This window comes from Acomys minous (assembly GCF_964271855.1).
Source record: "Acomys minous genome assembly, chromosome: 7".
Classification (NCBI taxonomy): Eukaryota; Metazoa; Chordata; class Mammalia; order Rodentia; family Muridae; genus Acomys; species Acomys minous.
In genome coordinates this window covers 47,976,684-47,982,590 of record NC_140488.1, presented here as the reverse complement: position 1 = coordinate 47,982,590, position 5,907 = coordinate 47,976,684, and the positions used below count along the sequence as shown (strand labels likewise).

Below are 5,907 nucleotides of genomic sequence, written 5' to 3'. Positions count from 1 at the left end.
CTCATGAGAGGCTGCAGCAATGAGCAAATGTCTGGCTGGTCTGATGAAGAGATACAGCTTTTCTAGGGTGCCCAGGGGCAGACTGTGAATAAAGAAGGAAACAAACAAACAAACAAACAAAAAACTGAGTAAGCTGCCGCTTGGTTTTGGCAAAAATCAGCTGAGATGCTAATTCCAAAATTTGCTGTACCAAAAAGAAAGCCATTTCTCTGAAATGATGGTGTCCATTCGACATATAACTACTTTTCCTTCTTACTACCACACCTTGATGTACATGAATCCTGTGTTAAAAAGCACTGTGTCTTTTCCAGTTTGGCAATTGGATGCTACACTGGCATGAGAACTGTCTTCTAGGTATTGCAGAGGTAGTATAGAAGTTAGAATAAACAAAGTGCTTTTAATATTTTGTCCTGAAAAAAATTACTTATATAAGTATAGCTTTGTAAGTGCTAAAAGTGCATTAAACACAGTTTAACAAATGTTGAATTCCACAAACGGAAGCCAGTAGTTTCAGTCCTATACAGGGAGAATTGCAGCTGCACCCTGCTGACAAACAGACTTCCAGAAACTTCTATGTGAGGAGCAGTATTTCATTATTGGTATTATTGGTATTGTTTGTAAATTCTGTGACTTCTGGACTACAATTAGTGGGACAAAATTGGAGAATGGTTTACCATAGTTTCCTGAACCTGTTCCATTAACTGGATGCTGTGGTCCTGATATTGCCCATTCCACTCATTGAAGCAGAGAGTGGACTGACACATACCTCAAAAGGTAGGCTGTATTCACAGTGGGGGAAAACTCCCAGGTATAAGCAAGTTTTTGGAAGCAATGGGATAGGTAGTTTAAAGAGGATGTGTATGCAAATAAAAAACAGATACCTAATAAGAAATCTGATGATGATGATCCGAGCATTTCTGATAGATCTCCAAAGAACAAGACTGCATATCCTTTTTATTTTTTTCCTGTATCGAAAAAAATTTAGAGTCATTTTTAACTTCCAAGGATGTGACAGTTTACTTGAGTAGGAGTTTCACTTCTGGTGCTTGGGATCATTAGCAGCAGAGGCAGGAGGCCCCTTACCCTCCAGATAGTGGAAGATAGGGGAAAGAGTGTGGCAGAGTACAGCATCAGGGATGCTGGGAGTCTCAAAAAAATTGTGTGTTAAATATGTTTGGAATTCCCCCAAGCTTTGGAGGGAGGGTGACTGATTCAAGTTCAATGCTTCAAAGATTTGCCCTACTTTTTATGAAACATTTCAGGCATGGACTTTGCAGGGATAACTTGGAGCTATAAACTTCTGGGAGGCCTGTGGAGAGGTTAACGGAGATCCTTTTGATCTTCAAGGACAGGGCAGCTTTCATCACCAGAACACCACCAGGGAGCAAGCCCTGCCTTTGTTGCTGGCTTCTGTATTTAGTGCCCAGGATCTACTAGTGTGGTAGTGCTCTAGCTAGGGAATATGTATTGACTAGCACTAGAATCGTTTCTCCCCTGCTACATCCTCAGAACCACCATTCACTCCATTAGTCTCTTGAGGGCAATTTACTGGCTATGCAGAAGTTTCATTAAGGTGTCCCACAGAACTTGCATTGATTCTCCTCATCTGTTTTTTTATAACTTTGCCACATTCTTGTTCAGAGTTGAGGGGACCATGTCATGACTCTCCTCAAAGCTAAATTTGTGTGTGTGTGTGTGTGTGTGTGTGTGTGTGTGTGTGTGTGTGTGTGTGTGTCCATGCTTGTCAATATCTTATTTCAGTCATTTGGACGTTGTTGATAATCTGTGGATGTGAAAAAACGAGAAGTCCTTACATAATGTAAGCAACAGAACTTGGGTAAATAAATATTTACTGTATCAAATGGGTTTCGTGGCTACTAATTCATGCATGTGCTCAGCAAAGATGTATTGAGTGCAAGTCATATGGCAGATGTTCTAAGTGCCGGGGATATGATAGTGAGCAAAGAAGAAGTCTGTGTTGTTGTGTACCTTGTATTCTAGTGGGTTAATAATATAATTCCTTTTCAAGAAGGCTTCTTCAGGATTATCATCTGGTCCAGGCCTGTGAACCTCTCATAGCGTCTGACAGGTTACATATTACATGGCATAGAAAACAAGCAACTTTTCAGCAGGCAGTAGTGAGCTTCATTTCCAGCTGTTGCAGACTCATCCTGCCAGTGGTGACATAGCTCATCACTCTCCAGAGACACTCCCCAAATGCTTACACTTTCTTCAGTAATCTAGCCCTGAACACAGTTCCTCACTAGGCAAGTTAGGTGAGATGAGCAGCATTGTTTGCTGTGGGGCCTCTCTAAGTAGTTTCTAACTTTTTGGGATTGTGGTGCCCTCCCTTTCCCCTCCTTTTCTACCTTTATTTTTAGTTTTTCTGTCTCTCTTCCTTTCTTTTTTCACCACGATGTTGCTGACACTGCAGGTGTAGGTGGCAAGGAAAACTTTGCTTGGTGACTACATAAGAGTTACGGACAAAGTTGAATTTGCAATAGTTCCACTAATAATATACATAGAGCTAAGTCTAAGAAAATTTATGTACCAAGAATTAGAACTTTAATTGAATGGGCATTGTATTAGCCTAACCTTGCACTCCTGCAGGGCTCATCGCTTGAGTATGTACATGTGTGTGCGCAGGCTAATATACAAAGAGTCCCCTTCTTCATAACCTGAAGGTGATAACTCCCTCTGCTAGCAATTATCATCTAAGAGTGACTGACTGTAGCTGAAGAATTTGGTTTTTGATGAGCAGACCTTTTGATTTGTAGCTGTGGTTTCTACATACACTGTGCTAATTAAGTCCCTTTAGCCACAGTTACTTAGCCAGAATAATTAGAATCCCTAGGTAAGGTGCCAAATTAAACCACTTTTTTTTAACCAGGAGTGATTATTCATTTTATGAAGTAATACTGTATATGACCCCAAATGAAAAAATTTTATTAAAGATCAGGTACTTCAAAAAATCACCAGAGATGCTAATCAAACAACAGGCTACTCCAAACCTCAGCAGGTCACACACATCAGCTTTTGCTGCCATCATCTGCAGTGTCAGCAACATCATCGTTAGACACTGAGTGTTACTTTGAGAAACCTGACTTCTCTTTTCTACCCATTGTCAGTTTCTTTCTGTAACCTTCACATTGCCTTTCTGCCATGCATTGCATCCCACGTGTTCTATAATCCCCTCACTTTCCACAGCAGTGTGCCCACTGCTGAGTCAAAGGCAGGTGCTCTTTCACAACTGCAAACCCAGTACAACTAGCCTCAATTATGGTCCAGTTTCAGGAGAGACAAATAGGATGCTGAGGTCTTGATATTTTCAGGCAAGCAGGAGCACAGAGGCAGGAAGTCTGCTCAGCTGTATCACCTTAGGCAAAAGGACTTGGGGAACCATGTGTTCTCCATGTATATCGCTAGGTCTATGAAATGGCATAATGGAAGAAAAGAAAACTGTTTAGAAGGCTCACTGAGAAGAGGTAAACATTTTAGCACTGCAGAGAAGCACCCATGAGGAAACTGGGACTGAAAGCAAGGGAGTTCAGCATATGTGGGTGTACTTGAAGGAAAACATTTTCTTTTCTCTTTTCCCTTTTTTATCTGTTTTTTTAAATGGCTCTGATGCCAACAAAATGTTATCTGTGAATCCATTCAAAATCACATAGCAGTCAGCAGCAGTCAGAAGAGAAAGCTAAAGTGATTAGCCTTGGATTGGTATGCATGCCTTCATTTTCAGCACTTGGGGTACAGAAGCAGGAGGATAGTAGGTTTGAGGTCAGCCTGGCATACATAGAGAGTATGAGGCTGGTTTGGGCAATGTAGCAAGACCCTGTTAACAAGACAAAAGAAATAATTAAAATGTACAGAAACAAAACAAAACTCAAAACAACAATAAAAATCCACTCCTCCTCCACAACCAAAATACCAGGATTCAGTCTCCTGGAAAAGCTTTTAATCAGTGGTGAAGTGGTCAGGATCTACAAATTCTCCTTTCATGTTAATTGCATTGATTGAATACTGTTGCAGCATTTAGTCTACCTCCAAAGGATGCTCCCCAAGCCACTGTCCTGAGTGGATTACCTTATCCTGTAGAGAAAGCAGAGTTATTTTAAGAGAAGTTTCAGGCATTTAAATGTGCTCAAATTATCAGGAGGTAAAGAGGTCTTTGTTCCAGGATGGTGAGATACAGCAGAATTATCTGATACATTTCAGCATCCTGTTTCAATCTGACAAGCTGTCATTAGTCCTTCCTTGATTCATTTTGCAAATGGACAAACAAAATCTCAGAATACTATACATGTCTGTCTATCTTTTTATATTTGCACTATTATCCCACTTTGGTTTCCCCAAACATAACTATGCAGTGTTTCCAATTTGGCAAAAAAAAATCAAGGTAGGCAATGGAAGAGATTATATAAAGCATCTATTTTATAGCTAGTGGCCAGGAAATACTTCTATCTAATGTTCCAAGTCTGTGTTCTGTCTCTCCACTGCTGTGTAGTAACAAGGTATTTCAGAGTGTCCTTTTCCATAGATTGACTAAATTCTTCTGCTGACCAGCAAGATGATCAGTGGTAATCTTTTCATTTAGCAAGTCAGGCAGCAGGAAGTACAGAATGTTTGATTCAGCATTGGAGTTTATTCTACTGTGCACCTCCCATGGTCTCAGGAAATGAATAGAAAGTGGAAAAGAGACAGCATTCAACTTTTGAAGGAATCTAATGCCACCCTGCATTCTTTTATACAAAGCAACTACACCTTTCAGCCTGCATTCCCCAGAATGTGATTGTGGAATAGACCTTTTTTCCAAAGGTCAAACAACCTACTATGAATTCAGGAGATAAAGGCTTTGATTAACTATTCAAGGTCAAGCAAAAATAAACTATAAGTTTAATGTTTGCTTAAAATACTAAGGGGCAGTAGTCAAAATCAATGCCTGTTTGCTTACCAAACATTTTTATAGTTAGTGATAAAGTTGTCTCAATCCCAGTAAGGATATCCTTTCAATTACAAGATGAACCATGGATAAAAATTAATGCAGTTCTTCTAAAGGTCTCTTCTCTCCAAAGCCTCATCCCCATGATACTAGTTCTCCTCAGTTCTGGCTAGTAGCTTACCTAACCTTGAACCATGATCAGAAATGTCAGTAAAATTGACTGTCCTCATATGTGATTTAGACATGCTTTCTGTCTTCTGTTTAACAACTGAAACATTGTTTTGGTGATGAACTGGGAGAAAAGGCTAAGATTTGAGAGGAAAGGCTTTTTTACATAGGGAAGGAAGAAAGCTCAGACTTCTTATACTCTCCCAAATCTTACACACACATCAAGTAAGATGTGGCCAGGTCTTGAAGACCAAATGCAAGCCTTTCTTTCTGAAGGCCCCGTGTGACCAGTATAGTCACTGAAGTGCATGGCTCAAGATGACCCAAGAATTTAGTGACCATATTGGGTGAGATCTGAAGTTTTGGTTTCTGCATTATCTGTTTCTTATAGATTGCTCCCTCCCACAGAAAGCTCAAACTAGTCTGCTTTATGCTCTTTGACATTTCTAATATTTCCCAGCTCAAAAGACATGCACATATACAACTATACTGTGTACTGCACTTCATAGCAATGACCTCCTCTTGGTACAGCAGAGGTTCAGGAAATGTGGCCATCCTAAGTTTCCATTTTTTAGGAAAGGGCCAAGGAAGGCACTTTATATTAAGCTACAAGCCAGTCAAATTATGCATCTGTAATATGAATCCTCTACTCATTACTCAGTAACCTGTAAAAAAATCAGAGCTAAGATTAAAAAGGAGAAAGAAAAATGAAATTGGATCAATTTTCTGCAAATTTCTTGACACTCCTCCCATTTACCCAAACCATAGTGTGTGTGTATGTGTGTCTGTCTGTCTGT

General features: G+C 39.9%; 1 protein-coding gene across 2 annotated transcripts in view; it reads left to right on the top strand.

Annotated features, from left to right (window-relative positions):
• Nucleotides 1-5,907, top strand: part of LOC311602347 (uncharacterized protein) — a 70,625-nt gene that overhangs the window by 26,134 nt on the left and 38,584 nt on the right. The gene's annotated exons all lie outside the window — the stretch shown is intronic.